The following is a 17,044-nucleotide window of genomic DNA, read 5'->3' on the forward strand; positions in this document are numbered from 1 at the left end:
AGATGCAAAATATTATGTTTGGGATGATCCTTATCTGTTTAAAGTAGGAGCAAACAATATTTTGAGAAGGTGTGTAACAATTGAGGAGTCAAGAGACATTCTTTGGCACTGTCACAACTCTCCATATGGAGGACACTATAGTGGTTTGAGAACAGCCACTAAAGTACTCCAATCGGGTTTTTATTGGCCATCTTTATTCAAAGATGCGCATGAACATGCGAAGAGTTGTGATACATGCCAACGGAATGGAGGAATAGGAAAACGGGATGAAATGCCTCTAACCAACATGCTAGAAGTGGAAGTTTTTGATTGTTGGGGTATTGATTTCGTTGGCCCATTCCCCTCTTCTTTCTCAAATGAGTACATACTAGTAGCCGTTGACTATGTCTCGAAGTGGGTAAAAGAAATTGCCTCACCTAAGGCCGACGCCAAAACAGTGATCAAACTTTTAAAGAAAAACATATTCTCACATTTTGGTGTGCCTAGGGTGTTGATAAGTGATGGAGGCTCACACTTTTGCAATACACCTTTAGAAAAAGTTCTGCAACATTATGGTGTAAAGCACAAGGTGACCACTCCCTACCACCCACAAGCGAATGGTCAAACTGAGGTTTCAAACCGGGAAGTCAAACGGATTCTTGAGAAAACAGTCTCGAATTCAAGAAAAGATTGGTCCTTAAAACTGGATGAAGCTTTGTGGGCGTATCGCACTGCCTACAAAGCACCTATTGGGCTAACTCCATTTCAAATGGTGTATGGGAAGACTTGTCATCTTCCAGTGGAAATGGAGCATAGAGCATTATGGGCTCTTAAGTTCTTGAATTTCAACTCCACTCTAGCTGGAGAAAGAAGAAAAGGTCAACTCCATGAATTGGAGGAATTAAGGAATGATGGGTATCACTCGAATAAGCTGTACAAGGAAAAGGTAAAGGCATACCATGATGGAAAGGTCCGTCATAAGGAGTTTCATGTTGGACAGATGGTATTGCTTTTTAACTCGAGGTTGAAGTTATTTCCTGGTAAGTTGAAGTCGAAGTGGTCAGGACCATTTGTTGTCAAGGAAGTACGGAATTATGGAGCCATTGTGATAGAGGACCCAAAGTCACAAGAGAGCTGGACTGTTAATGGTCAAAGACTAAAAATCTATCATAGTGGTGACGTAAACCGTGATGTGTGTGTTATTTCCTTATCTGGACCGAGCTAATCGAGGTACCGTCGAGCTCTTAACGACGTTAAACAAAGCGCTTGTTGGGAGGCAACCCAACGTCGTAAGTTTGCATTTTATTTTTCTTTGTTGTGTGATTTTCATCTCTGTTAAAATTTTAGAATTTTGGGGTTCTGTTTTTCACAGTTCGCCCCACGACCACAGTTCGCGTCGCGAACTGAATGAAGAGTCTCAGGTCGTGCCGCGAACACTGTTCGCCCCGCGAACCGTGCGTGACAGAATCACTTAAATTCTGTTAGGTGTCGCAACCTGAAAAAATACAGTGCGAAAAAAAACAACCGGCGAAAGGAAAAGACAGAAGAGTCGCCACCGTGCGTTATTCATCTCAAAGGAGGGAAAGGAAACGCTCGAAGTAAACCTGAAAAAGGAAAGGACAAGACGGGGTCTCGCAACCAAATCTTGGGTTCGGGAGTCGGTTATGCGAAGGGAAGGTATTAGCACCCCTACGCATCCGTAGTACTCTACGGGATCCACTTTTGTAGTTCTTCTAAAGGGTGTGGGTTTATCTTGTGTTGTTTGGCAAAAAAAAAGGGTTAAATGAAAATGACTCGCGCGGATGTCGCATCCACTGCATACGTATCTCATCTGAATATGAGAATCAGAGTCTTCGTAGCTCGGCTGACCTATGGGTTGGGGGGATGTGTGCTCGCTAAGACATCGCGTCTTATGCCTACGTATCTCATCTGGCCTGAGAATCAGAGCAAAACGTAGTTCGGCTGACCTACGGGGTTATGGATTGGGTTTTGGGCGAACAACGTTACTATGCAATCTACCGGATGCTCGACCTTTGGAGACTTACTCGCCTGTAGTAGAAGGAGTTAACGTGTTGCTTTGGGTTTTAGGGTTTGGGATGCTCAAGGGCAAAAAGGCAGTCCTTGACGAAGGAACCGCGCTACTTGCAGGGATATGAATACAAAACACAAAACATGTATCTCAAAGTAAAATGCCACCAAGGGGCTCAAACGTTGCCTCCTATCGAGGTCTTCTAGCTAGGAAAGCGGTAAAATGCGGGAAAAATGTAAAAGTACCACGCGGATAAAGATCCGAAGTAACAACAATTAGAGGAGTAAGAAACCCTGAGATCCTTCCAAGCTAATGCCATCAAAGAAAAGTGAGTCAGTACAGGTAATCGGAATGAACCTCCAGGGGTTATCCCACAAATAAAGTGGGAAACCACGCAAGTTATCCCTGCAAAAGTCATGTGAGCCCTCACAAAAATTCAACAAAAGGGTTAGTGAAACACCATAAGCATTTTTCCATGAACAACAATATGGTTTCAGAAACCTCAAACCCTGTGGCATACATTCAAAAATTAAAAGGTTAAACATTCAAGGCATTGTTTATACATTCATATACATATTAAACCCATGGGCAAAGGTAATGGGAATAATGGCAAACCTGATTGGAGAGCTTGATTGAAATTGAGTTGCACCCGTGAGGTTTACAAAACAATCTTCAGGGTTTATGTGAGGCAGAGGTGATTCTGTGTAGTTGAGTTCCCTTCGGGGTTTGGAGGCTGCTCTGAACTCCGTTAGGTCTTCTCTCACTATCTTTTTCCTCAGGGTTTTGTTCCAAGGAAACCTCAGAGTATTTTGCTTCTCTTCAAAATCCCCCTTTTGTTCTGTGTTCTCTTAAGTGAAGCATTGGTATTTATAGACTGAATTTCATGGTTTTGTGGACTCAAATGAGAGAGACCCAAGTCCAAATTTTTTTTTATTATATTTTATTTATTTAATTATTTATTTAATTAATTAATTAATTAAAAAAAAATTATTATTATTTTTTTTTCCTTTTTTTTCGTTTTTTTTTTTTTTTTTTTTTTTAGATCTAATTCTGATTGACATGATGAAATGCAATATGAAATGCTAAATGAATGCATGAATGAGGAGGGCAAATTTTGGGGTGTTACAGCTGCCCCTATTCAATTATCAACTAACCCGAGTAGGATGAAAGCGAACAGCTTATCAGACAAACGGGGTGAGCTGTGATTGAATACCAAAGACAGACCGAAAATTTGTGCTCCGAGAATACCACAAAAACGCGGAAATACACCGCGCTGTTTATTTTTCTTCCGATCTTCTGGCTTAATCTGGAGTTTCGATCCTCAGGCTGAACCTATACTCAATTTAGTCCTCTGATTGGATATTAATTTTGATCCTCGGGCTGGATACGATTTTGATCTTCTGGCTAGATCTTCTTCGTTTCGATTCTCTGGCTGAATCTATTTCCTTTGATTCTCTGGCTGAATCCATTTTCGGTCTTCGGGCTAGACCTGACTTTGATATTCTGGCTAGATCTGGAGTGTCGATCCTCTGGCTGAATCTGAACTTAATTTGATTCTCTGGCTGAATCTACTTCGATCTTCTGGCTAAATCTGAATTGTTTCGATTCTCTGGCTGAATCTATTTCCGGTCTTCGGGCTAGACCTGACTTCGATCTTCTGGCTAGATCTTCTTCGATCTTCTGGCTAGATCTCCTTTGTTTCGATTCTCTGGCTGAATCTATTTCGATCTTCTGGCTAGATCTGGATTGTTTTGATGATAAATTCCCATCATTAGGATCCCGCATCTGAGGCATGCGCTGGTTGACCCTCTTTTGAAATCTACACCCAACCTTCATATTAGATATGCAACTTCGAGCATATTCCATTTTTGGGCTTCGTACATATTCTTCGAACTAGAACATGTTGTAACGACTCCTCAATTAGACTTGCTGGGGAAATAAAGCTTGTAGGCGACTTCACTGGGGAATCTTCAAATTGAGCCTCAGGCTGACTCTTGGGAAAACGATTCTCAGGCTGAATCTTCAAAAATGACCCTCATGCTGGATCACGGGAAAACGATTCTCAGGCTGAATCTTCAAAAAGTGACCCTCATGCTGGATCACGGGAAAACGATTCTCAGGCTGAATCTTCAAAATGACCCTCAGGCTGGATCACTCACGCTTGATCCTCTGGATGGATCTCAAGACCTTGGTTGTACAGTAATTCTTCAGTCTGCTTGGAAGAACCTGTTTATCAGCTTATGTGTATGCTTAATATGATATGCATGCGAATGAAAATGCTATGCATGGTGTAAAAGAAAAAAGAAATCTGCTAGGGGAAGCAAACTCCGGTAGGGAACAGATTGCTGTATCAATCCTTGAATGCTCTATGGGGAATGATCCGTCTGCCGGGACCAATGAGCCACCAAAAATAAATTGGCTGCTTGAAAAGTCGACCTTGCGGGGGGAGTATCAACTATGGAAACTTTTCTCGGCGAGGCTCCGTGAGGAGAGTCTGTGGGGAAAACACTTCCTGGGGAAATGTCGTAGGAAACGACCTTTGCTGGGGATATGAACTTGCTAATCGTCCTCTAGCTGGGGATTAGAACAAATCTGTTAGAAATAATCTGCTGGGGATGAGATGAACACTGGGAACACCACCCTCTTGTCCGTTGGGTATGCAACCACTCCGCTGTTGCTAGGAAGATACAGTCTGACACTGTCAACTCCACTGGGGATATATAGTCTGGATACTGTCAACTCTACTGGGGATAGACAGTCTGGATACTGTCAACTCTGTTGGGGAATATGCTCTGCTGAGGAGAGACTTTGTCAACCGCTTGGGGATCATGACTTGGCATCCGGTTCCTGTGACCTGCAACCAAAAATACACGTATGCCTCGGGGGAATTACTCAGTTTGAATTCACCGTTCGGGATCAAGCACATTCAAAGCAATTTTAAATGTTTTCCTGTGCAAATCATCTGCAAAAGCCACCATTATGTTCATATGCAATATGTTTTATCAAAAATTCGGACATTTTTGCAAACAAACTGATAAATGAAAAATAAAGAGGCTCTTTAACTGAATTATTCGACTCTTACTGGGGAGAAAATTTGTGCCAAGAATAGGCGAGGGCATCAGGAAGCTGATCCCTGAAAAGAGGTGATCGCTATAAAAAAGAGAACTATCCTAATGGCAATGGGGATACGGGGTCCCACTGAGTTTCGACTCTGCTATGACTCGTATGTCCTCAAGACGCTCTGCTCATCTTGCTTTCTGAAGTGGATGATTAGTCGATCCTTAACCTTCGAAGAGTGCTGGATTGAATGAAACGGTGATATAACACTGATGAACTCAGATCACAGTCATTCGTTTATTCCCTAACTTTTGCCTGGATCGCCCCCTTTTCGGGTTTTCAATCCACCGGGATACCCATTTTTGCCTGAGCCGCCCTTTTGGGTTTTCGACTCACCAGGTGTACTCTTTTTTTTATATATATCCCTAATTTTTGCTCGAACCTCTTTATTCTTTTTTTTTTGGTTCGTCGGGATGCCCCTTTTTTGCCTGGACTATTCTTTTTACTGTCCAGCGGGTCTATTTTATGCGAAGTATTTTTTAACCGCGTCTGAGTTAATAGGGGACGGGAATCCTTCGCCCTCCATGGTTGTTAGCGTCAAAGCTCCGCCATAGAAAATCCTTTTAACCACGTGCGGACCCTCCTAGTTCGGTGTCCATTTGCCCCTGTGATCTGTGTTGGGAGGAAGAAATCTTTTGAGTACCAATTCACCGACTCGATACTCCCGAGAGCGCACTTTCTGACCAAATGCTTTCTTCATTCGTCTCTGACCGAGATACGTCAATTCTGGGTACGTAGTTCCAGCATAGCACCATTTCCCTGTTGGTTTGATTGATGACCAAAGCTGAGTCCCCGTATACATCCAGGGATTTAATCTGTATTTTGACGGCTTCCTCAAGTCTTAGGATACAAGCTTCGTATTCGGCTTCATTGTTGGTGCAGGGAAAAGTTATTCTGGCACCAAATGGCATATGAACCCCCTTCCGATGTGATCAACACTATACCAACTCTGCGACCATTGACGTGGACCGCCCCATCAAACATCATAACCCATTTGGATTCAGGGTCAGGCCCCTCCTCCGGGAGTGGTTCCTCTCAATCTTTCGATTTGAGAAACATGATGTCCTCATCAGGAAAGTCAAACCTCATAGGTTGGTAATCATCAATCGGTTGCTCTGCAAGATAGTCTGACAAGACACTTCCCTTGATGGCTTTTTGTGAAGTGTATTGGATGTCATACTCTGTCAGTATCATTTGTCACCTAGTAACCTTTCCGGTAAGTGATGGGTTTTAAAAATATACTTGACTGGATCCATTTTTGATATCAATAGAGTCGTGTGAGTCAACATATACTGTCTTAGTCGGCGAGCAGCCCATGCCAAAGCGCGGCAAGTTTTCTCGAGCAATGAGTATCTTTGTTCACAGTCGGTAAACTTTTGCTAAGGTAGTATATTGCATGCTCTTTTCGACCTGACTCGTCATGCTGACCGAGCACACAACCCATTGACCTTTCTAACACAGTCAAGTACATGATCAACGGTCTTTCCTCTCGGCCTGTAGACTGGCCCCGATCTTGATCTCTTTCTTGTCGTCTGCGGTACCGATGTTGACGGTCTCAATCACCTCCTGATAAGGTGTAATAGCTCGGTCCTCCTATTTCAACAATCTGGCTAACCCTTCAGGCAATTCACAATCTTCCTCAGCCCCTTCTTCGGCTTGATAGATAGGATTGTCGAAGTCTCACTTGGCCATAGCAGTGTCGTTAGCAGTGAGATCCGGGTGGTCGGCTCTGCATGATGGAGGATCATGCTTTACCTTAGAATGAGAGATTTTTTTTTTGAAAGAAAGGAAAAACGAAAAAAGAAACATTGCCATTTTTTTTGTAAAAGGTAAAAAAAAACTGAAAGAAAGAGAACACAAAATTGTTTGCAAAAGCCGTCCTTTATTGATGATAAAAATAATTGCGAAACGTAACTAAATGGATGACCCTACAAATGAGCCGTTACACCTTGGGCAAAGTGTAAGACTTTATTATGCATGTAATAAAGGAAAACAATAAAAATCACTCTTTCAGTAGAGTAACCCGAACGGTTTTTTCAGACGACCAATTGTCGAGCTTTTCTCCCGGGACACACGGGCGAATCCAACTATCTAAGTCACAGTCGCCGTCAACCTTGTCTTCTTTGATGACTGGCTCCATAAATTTGCCCCAGCCTTGGGAATTATCGGCCTTGACCACTTCAACAGCATTAATCCCCTGCCCGCCGTGAGCCGGCATCGGGTTCTGGATAACATTAGGCACCGGAGCAAAATTGATAGCCTGGGCGTCTCTCAAATCTTGTACCTTTAACTGGAGAGCCTTGCAATTATCTGTAGTATGGCCAGGTGCGTTGGAGTGAAAAGCACATCTGGTGTTGACATCATAACCTCTAGGCAAATTATTGGGATCGATTGGTGGGGCCAGAGTTCTCAACGTAACCAGATTCATGTCAATCAGCCTGGGAAGTAATACTGAATAAGGCATTGGGATTGGCTCGATGACCCGGTCCGTTTGCCTTGGACATTGTTGATAGTGTCTCTGCTGACCCGGATTACCTCCTTGTTGTTGATTGTTGTACCTGGGTTGTTGTTGCGGATGACATTACGGTTGAGAAACAGGTGTTGGAATAGTGACTGCGACCACTTGATCTTGATAATAATTAGGGCGTCCTCTACCCCTGCCTCTGCCGGCATACACAACGCTTGCCTCGCCTTCTTTTCTTCGCTGACCGTTACCAGCAAACGGTCTCTTGGGACCTGATGAGTTGGAAGCACTATTGTCTTGAATTCGGCCCATCTTCAACAGACTCTCGATTCTTTCTCCAGCAATTACTATCTCTGCAAAGTTGATTGACGGGCAAGCAGCCAATCTCTCAATATAATTGCCTTGAAGAGTGTTCATGAACATGTCCCCCATCTCCCTTTCAGACATAGGGGGTTGGACGGACGCAACAATTTGTCTCCAACGCTGAGCATATTCTCTAAAGGTTTCCTTGGCAGTCTGAGACATACCTTGCAACAAGGTCCGATTTGGAGCCATGTCCAAGTTGTATTGATATTGCTTGACAAAAGCCTCTGCCAAGTCTTTCCAGCTCTTGATGGTAGTACGAGACAAATGAGAATACCATTCACGAGAAGCTCCAGTTAGACTGTCTTCAAAATAGTACATCCACAGCTTTTCATCTTCCGTGTGAGCTCGCAACCTTCCCAAATAAGATTGGAGATGAGTGCGTGGGCAAGAAGCCCCATTGTATTTCTCAAAAGTAGGGGGTTTGAACTTGTGAGGAATCCTTACTCCCTGAACCAGACCAAGATTTGTGACATCAAAGCCTAAGGAATTTTGAGACTCCAAAGATTTGAGCTTCTCAGCAAGCTCATCCATACGGCGAGTGGTCTCGAGGGCCTCGTCGTGCAAAGAAAATTGATCACACTGATAATCTTCAGTAACGGGGTGCCCGTTAATCCGAATTCCTTGATTCACATTGTACCTTCCGCCAATACCATTTCCAACATTCCCTGTGTTGCCAACATTACCCGGGTTTCCATCAGCATTTGCGTTACCCGCGTTACCAGTGTTCACAGGGTTATCAGCGTTCCCAGGGTTACCAGGGTTTCCCTCAGCATTTGGTATCTCCACCTCCGGATCGGGCCTCGGTTGCTCAACCAATTCCCTCAGCTTTTCTTGACCTGCTGCCATACCAGTCATCAATGTCATGAACTGATCCATCCTTTCACGCATATCAGCCAGCTCTTTCTGTACTTGGTCCATCGCAAGTTGTGGACGATTTTCCTTTGTCGGGTACCTGTGGACTCGCTTGGGACCAATAACTGCCTGATACAGGGAACAAACATTAGACACTGCGGTGACACCTGCAAAACAGACAAGGGTTAATATGCATGGTATGCGATGCACTGCTTGTTCAGTTTTAAGGCACCCCTGTTTTGAAAGGGAATACCCTGCAAATGAATAAGCATGAGATGTTGGATGCAAATATGCAGATGATGTTATGCAATGCAAAGGCATGTCAATCAGAATTACTGGATCCGCTTGAACATCTGTCAGGTTGCACTGCCTGGAGAGAAATTAAGAGCACACCAAACAAAGGTCATGGGATGGATCATGTTATCCTTAATATCAACCACCCATTTTGGTGGATTATGGTTTACATCTTATCAACACCCGAGTTCCATTGATATTAAGGATACCTGAACGGATTAACCATGAATCAATGGTTTGTTGCAAGTCACGAGCATGGAGTTTAGGTTAAGAACCACCCAAAAGGAGTGTACTAAGGTTTAAACCTGCCAAACATGTTCTACAAAAGGTTCCCATAGTCATAATCCCATCTTTCGGATATTATCAGAGGAACGACTACTCGTATTCCAACAATATTCTCAAGAGAGACTCTTATGAGTGTAGTATCGCGTAACAATCGTATCAAATCTTACACTTGAACGACTTTCGCACTACGTCCTACAAATAGGCCAAGATGGGTTTGGTAAACTAAGGTCCTTGGCATCTTAGGTCTATATTGGAACAAGTAATGTCTAACCACAACTTACTTATGTGACATTATTGATCTCAACACGACCTCCACCAAGTGAATGGGCTTGCAAGTCAACTCGCTAAGGAATAACTCCACACAAGTCGACAGGACTATGCCATTCTCCTATCCTAAGTGCACTCGAGTTCGGGTATAGAACTCATCTCACAAAGATCACCAAGCAGCCATAGCCAGCCAACAGATAAATCAATGATATGTACACCATGCAATAAGGTAAAGCAGGTAAATAAATAACCGTACAAAAGCATGAACACCCAATAAACAAACTACAAAAGCTAGGAGGGACTCGCTTAGGGAAGATGGACCAGCAAGAGGTCAACTTCTTAGTCCCCAGCAGAGTCGCCAGCTGTCGCAACCTGAAAAAATACAGTGCGAAAAAAAACAACCGGCGAAAGGAAAAGACAGAAGAGTCGCCACCGTACGTTATTCATCCCAAAGGAGGGAAAGGAAACGCTCGAAGTAAACCTGAAAAAGGAAAGGACAAGACGGGGTCTCGCAACCAAATCTTGGGTTCGGGAGTCGGTTATACGAAGGGAAGGTATTAGCACCCCTACGCATCCGTAGTACTCTACGGGATCCACTTTTGTAGTTCTTCTAAAGGGTGTGGGTTTATCTTGTGCTGTTTGCCAAAAAAAAGGGTTAAATGAAAATGACTCGCGCGGATGTCGCGTCCACTGCATACGTATCTCATCTGAATATGAGAATCAGAGTCTTCGTAGCTCGGCTGACCTATGGGTTGGGGGGATGTGTGCTCGCTAAGACATCGCGTCTTATGCCTACGTATCTCATCTGGCCTGAGAGTCAGAGCAAAACGTAGTTCGACTGACCTACGGGGTTATGGATTGGGTTTTGGGCGAACAACGTTACTACGCAATCTACCGGATGCTCGACCTTTGGAGACTTACTCGCCTGTAGTAGAAGGAGTTAACGTGTTGCTTTGGGTTTTAGGGTTTGGGATGCTCAAGGGCAAAAAGGCAGTTCTTGACGAAGGAACCGCGCTACCTGCAGGGATATGAATACAAAACACAAAACATGTATCTCAAAGTAAAATGCCACCAAGGGGCTCAAACGTTGCCTCCTATCGAGGTCTTCCAGCTAGGAAAGCGGTAAAATGCGGGAAAAATGTAAAAGTACCACGCGGATAAAGATCCGAAGTAACAGCAATTAGAGGAGTAAGAAACCCTGAGATCCTTCCAAGCTAATGCCATCAAAGAAAAGTGAGTCAGTACAGGTAATCGGAATGAACCTCCAGGGGTTATCCCACAAATAAAGTGGGAAACCACGCAAGTTATCCCTGCAAAAGTCATGTGAGCCCTCACAAAAATTCAACAAAAGGGTTAGTGAAACACCATAAGCATTTTTCCATGAACAACAATATGGTTTCAGAAACCTCAAACCCTGTGGCATACATTCAAAACTTAAAAGGTTAAACATTCAAGGCATTGTTTATACATTCATATACATATTAAACCCATGGGCAAAGGTAATGGGAATAATGGCAAACCTGATTGGAGAGCTTGATTGAAATTGAGTTGCACCCGTGAGGTTTACAAAACAATCTTCAGGGTTTATGTGAGGCAGAGGTGATTCTGTGTAGTTGAGTTCCCTTCGGGGTTTGGAGGCTGCTCTGAACTCCGTTAGGTCTTCTCTCACTATCTTTTTCCTCAGGGTTTTGTTCCAAGGAAACCTCAGAGTATTTTGCTTCTCTTCAAAATCCCCCTTTTGTTCTGTGTTCTCTCAAGTGAAGCCTTGGTGTTTATAGACTGAATTTCATGGTTTTGTGGGCTCAAATGAGAGAGACCCAAGTCCAATTTTTTTTTTATTATATTTTATTTATTTAATTAATTAATTAATTAAAAAAAAATTATTATTATTTTTTTTTTTGTAAAAAATTATATTTTTTTTTTTTTTTCCTTTTTTTTCGTTTTTTTTTTTTTTTTTTTTTTTTTTTTTTTTTTTTTAGATCTAATTCTGATTGACATGATGAAATGCAATATGAAATGCTAAATGAATGCATGAATGAGGAGGGCAAATTTTGGGGTGTTACATTAGGTCATTTTCTTTTCTCATTTCAACACTTTTTCAAAACACCAACTTTGCCGCGCTTTCATCTCCACTCTCAAAAACCCAACAAATACTAAAAATCTTCATTTCCCATATTCCTAATCTTCAATTGCTAGCAAGAATTAGTGTTTCAAAAGGTATGTACTCCTCAATTCCTCTTTTCCAATCCCTTTTTGGGTTTTACATTTAGGGTTCGTTAGAAATCAAAAAATTTTGTAGATTACCTCTTGAAATCACTATGCATGTTTGATTTAGATTAGGATTAGGGTAGATTTGAAAACCTTGACTGATTGGGAGTAGATTACTTCCCATGTTTGGAACCCTAGGAAGCTCTGGGAGATTTCCTGGTTCGCAGAGTTCGCGCCGCGAACTGGGAATTCCAGAGCCATGTTTTTGTGTTGATTGTTTGCTAACCCTTTCCATATTTGTTTTGTGGTTGCTCTGATGTTGAATGCAGATCTCGAAAAGAACTAAAACCACGGCACCCCCTCAAGCCCGTTCAATCAGAAGGTTCATAAGTGATGAACACGAGGCACGATTCGAGAGCCTAATTAAGAGAACCATCTTGCCTGAGAGGTTTATCCGTTTGGCTCCAACTGGGACGTATCATAGTGTGGTTGCGGCTTTTGAACGACGAAGGTGGATGAAACTATGTGTTAGATGCCCAAAAGTGCTTATTTGAGCTATCATATGTGGGCATCTTTCACCCTTTTTCCTTGCTAAAATTGTCAAAACCACATTTGTTTTACATGGAATGCATTACATTGATAAACAAGCTTGGTGCCTTTGATTTGTGTGTTATTGTGCAGGAAAGACATGAACTAATTGAAAATAAAGACACAAGAAAATTGGCAAAGGAACCAAAGAATACAAGCATTTCATCTGCCTGCTCGCTAGGCGAGGCTGTGGCGAAGCATTGGTTCGCTAGGCGAGTTCCTGGCGAAAAGCTCCAGTAAATTGTCAAATTAATTCGCTAGGCGAGCTGAAGGCGAAGGTGGTAGCGAGTTCGTTCTGTTTTGGTGAAAAACGCAGCCAACACTCACTCGCTAGGCGAAGCTCTAGCGAGTCCCCAGCGAGCATTCCAGTAGCAAAACCTCTCAACCTCGCTGGGGCGAAGGTTGAAGCGTGTCCTTCACTAGGCGAAGGTATGTTCGCTAGGCGAACATGACAGTTCAGCAGGCCCTGTTTTCTCTGGGCGCAGGGGCCTTATGTGCCTATTCTAGACCCTCGCTAGGCGAGCCATTCTGCTCGCCTAGCGAACATGACAGCCCAGCAGTGGTCTATAAGTAGCAGGTGCCACTTTTGAGCACCATACGATACTTTTACCAACTTTTTCCACTTTTGTACTTTCTTAGAGATATTTTTGCAGCATTGTTTTGGGAGCTTTTATGCCCTAGTTTTTCATTTCTCTTCATCTAGCAACCATCTTCCACAAAAAAAGAAGGTGGATTCCCATCCAACTTCGATTATCCGACTTGGATGTTGATCAACCTTCTTTCCTTACTTGCCGACCAAGCTACCATGAAAATGAGTAGCTAAGTCATCCATTTGTCAAGGTTAGATGTAGGTGATTACTAGCTTTGTGTGTAAATGTAAGGATCCTCATATGTAAACTCTTTAACGGTAAATATATGATGAAAACTTTGTTTCTATTTAAAACTCTTTGTGTTGGTTTATGATCGAGAGATGTTCGACTCTTGACCTAGGTTTTCATCCAAACTTGTTTGTTAGCTAGAGATAGTAACGAATGATTTTTTTCACCATAAGGTTGAACCAAAAAGTTGTCATTTTGATAGATTGTGTTCGAGAGAAACAAGGGATCAAAATGGCAAAACTCACAATATGTGTTCGAGAGAAACATATTGAGAGGACTTTGTGAAATTATTTATCATCTAAAGGAGTTTATAAGAGTGTTGACCGAGCAAATACATGCAAAGTGATCATTGAAACCTAACTTTGACAATATTTCTCATTTAATCAAACCATAACTTTTACCGCAACTTATTACTTTTTATGCAAGATAACTTGATTAAAACCAAAACCCTATTGTTACATTGAGCTAAGATTAAATACAACCATCGAACGGCGGTGATATCTTACAATCCCTGTGGATACGATAACAAAAACCCGACACGAAATATACGTTTCAACAAAATGGCGCCGTTGCCGGGGATTGTAAATTGATATTACGAGCATCGCAATGGTTGTTTAAGTTTTAGCTTGTGAATTTTTGACTTGTGCTTGTAATTTGTTTGGTTTAGTGTTCAGCTTACGTTTTATGCGGGGGAAAATCCCTGTGGACGAACTTCTTTTTGATCCTGAGATCGAGAGAACCGCAAGGAGGCTCAATAGCAAAACGAGACGTAGGAGGCAACAGGCTAGACAACGCCAAGAGCAAGGAGAAAGTTCTTCAACCACAAATCCACACCCATTCATACCAAACATGGAGCCACAACCACCACCACCTATTTCTACTCCATGTATCAATAGTCCAAGGAACACCGCTCAGTTTGCCAACCACACAGGAAGGCAAGCTGAGATGAAGACGGGAACTCTGAATTTATTATATGGGAGTCCATTCACCGGAATGGACCATGAAGACCCATTTGCTTTTCTCACAAAATTTTATGAGATAGCATTGGCTGCCGGAGTGGATCAGGCTCAGGAGCTTCCGTTGTTCAGACGATTATTTCCCCACGCTTTGCTCGGTAAAGCAAAGGATTGGTACCTCGATCAAACACCTGCCGTAATGACAGACTGGAACGTGTTAGAAGAGAAATTCATTGAAAGATTTTTCTCCCATAACCGATTCATGGAATCAAAGACGACCATCTCGGTGTTTTCTCAAGGAACCAGTGAATCTTTGAATGAAGCGTGGGAAAGATTCAAGTCCATGCTTAGGAAATGTAAAGGGCATGGATTTGATGAATTGACTCAAATCCATATCTTCAGAAATGGACTTCAACCAAACTGCAAGACGTTGTTGGATGCCACCTCGGGTGGCTCGTTGATGTCAAAAAGTGCCGAAGAAGCAACAAACATTATCAATCGTATGGCTCTAAATGATCTTCAGAGTCAAAGTCGTGGAAATTCTTTGAAGAAGGTGGGAGTGCTTGAGTTAGGGACGAATGATGCCATCCTTGCCCAAAACAAGCTCATCTCACAACAAGTGGAACTCTTAACGCAACAAATCAAAGAGTTAAGAGAACCGTCAAAAGCTAAACAAATAGCTTGTTGTGAACTTTGTAAAGGTGAACATGACACCGGATTTTGTCCACCTCCCGGTTTTGACGAAGTAAACTACATGGCCAATCAACGGGACTATCAACCGAGACAACAACAACAACCTTATCAACCGCACCCTCAACAACAACAACAACAACAATTCCAAGGGAACCAAGGGTTCCAACCTAGAAGCAACTATTATCATAACCAAGGTTATGGAGGTGGTTCTTCTAGCCGTCAAAACCCTCCCCAAAATCCGTATCAATCTCAACAACCGCCGGTCGTCAATTCTAAATTGGAAGAGACATTGATGCAATTCATGCAAATGTCAATGGCCAATCAAAAGAGCAATGACGCGGCCATAAAAAATCTCGAGACTCAAGTTGGGCAACTTGCCAAGCAACTCGCTGAACAACAAACCGGTCCTTCTTTTTCGGCTAATACGCAAACAAATCCTAAGGAGCATTGTAAGGCGATTATGACGAGAAGTGGAAGGGAGTTGGGTAGTGAGAATGAAAAAAGAGTTGAGAGTGAACAAAGAGAGAAAGAGAAAGAAATTGAGGAGGAAATAGTGGAGGAAAATGTTGATGGTGAAGTAGGAGAGTGGAGTGATGAGGAAGTAGTTGAAAAGAATAAAAATAATGGTGAAGTTGAAAAAGAAAAAGGTGTGGAGATTGAGGAAAATAAAAGTGATGAGGTAATAAGGGAGGTAGTGAAGAAGCCTAGATGGAAAAGTGCTAGAATTTCAAAGGGAAAGGAGGTAGTGAGCGCTACTCCTATCCAAAACCTTCCTTACCCTCATGCTCCTTCCAAAAGGGAGAATGAACGGCATTACGCCCGGTTCATGGATATTTTTAAACAGTTGCAAATCAACATTCCGTTTGCTGAAGCCTTGGAACAAATGCCAAAGTATGCCAAATTCATGAAGGACATACTAACCAAAAAGCGGAGGTATACGGAACCGGAGACCATCGTCCTTGATGCGAGCTGTAGTGCCATTATTCAAAGGACGCTTCCTAAAAAAGAGGTTGATCCGGGAAGAGTTACATTGCCGGTTAAAATTGGTGACGTTTATGTCGGGAAGGGACTTATTGACTTGGGGTCGAGCATTAATCTTATACCTTTGTCAATTATCAAGAGGCTTGGCAACATCGAGATTAAGTCCATCAGAATGACGTTGCAATTGGCGGATAGGTCGACGACCCATCCTCATGGCGTAGCCCAAGATGTTTTGGTAAAGGTCGACAAATTCTTTTTCCCGGTGGATTTTATTGTAATTGATATGGAGGAAGATGATGATGCTCCGCTCATCTTGGGCCGACCATTCATGAAGACCGCAAGAATGATGATAGATGTTGATGACGGTTTAATGAAGGTGCGTGTTCAAAATGAGGAAGTCACATTTGATCTATTCGAGGCGATGAAGCATTCCAAGGATAGAAATGATAGCTTTCGCATCGATGTGATCGAAGACGCTATTATGGAGGTTTCAAAGCATATTCACGAGATATCTCCTATGGAGTTAGCTCTTGACGACTCATTGGAGGTTTTCACTGTTGAAGAGGAGCTAGCTCTTGAGGAATGCTTAAAGGAACTTGATAGTTTGGAAGACCTACAACCGTGGGAAGTAGAGGAAGAAAATTTGAAGAAGGAGGTCATTGACGAGAAAGCGCCAATTGAATTAAAAGAGTTACCTTCGACTTTGAAATATGTGTTTCTAGATGAGACCGAGGCAAAGTCGGTCATCATAAGCAACCTTTTGACAAAAGAAGAAGAAGCCCGTCTAATCATTGTGCTAAAAACCAATCAAGAAGCTATGGGTTGGACTCTTTCCGATCTAAAAGGAATTAGTCCATCCTATTGTATGCACAAGATTTTGATGGAGGAAGATTTTAAGCCGGTGGCTCAACCACAACGCCGCTTAAATCCTATGATGAAGGAGGTTGTAAGAAAGGAAGTGGTGAAGCTATTGGATGCGGGAATGATTTACCCGATCTCGGATAGTCCGTGGGTTAGTCCCGTGCACGTGGTTCCGAAGAAGGGTGGAATGACCGTAATCCGAAATGACAAAGACGAATTGATCCCG

This window comes from Lathyrus oleraceus, chromosome 6, assembly GCF_024323335.1.
Source record: "Lathyrus oleraceus cultivar Zhongwan6 chromosome 6, CAAS_Psat_ZW6_1.0, whole genome shotgun sequence".
NCBI lineage: Eukaryota > Viridiplantae > Streptophyta > Magnoliopsida > Fabales > Fabaceae > Lathyrus > Lathyrus oleraceus.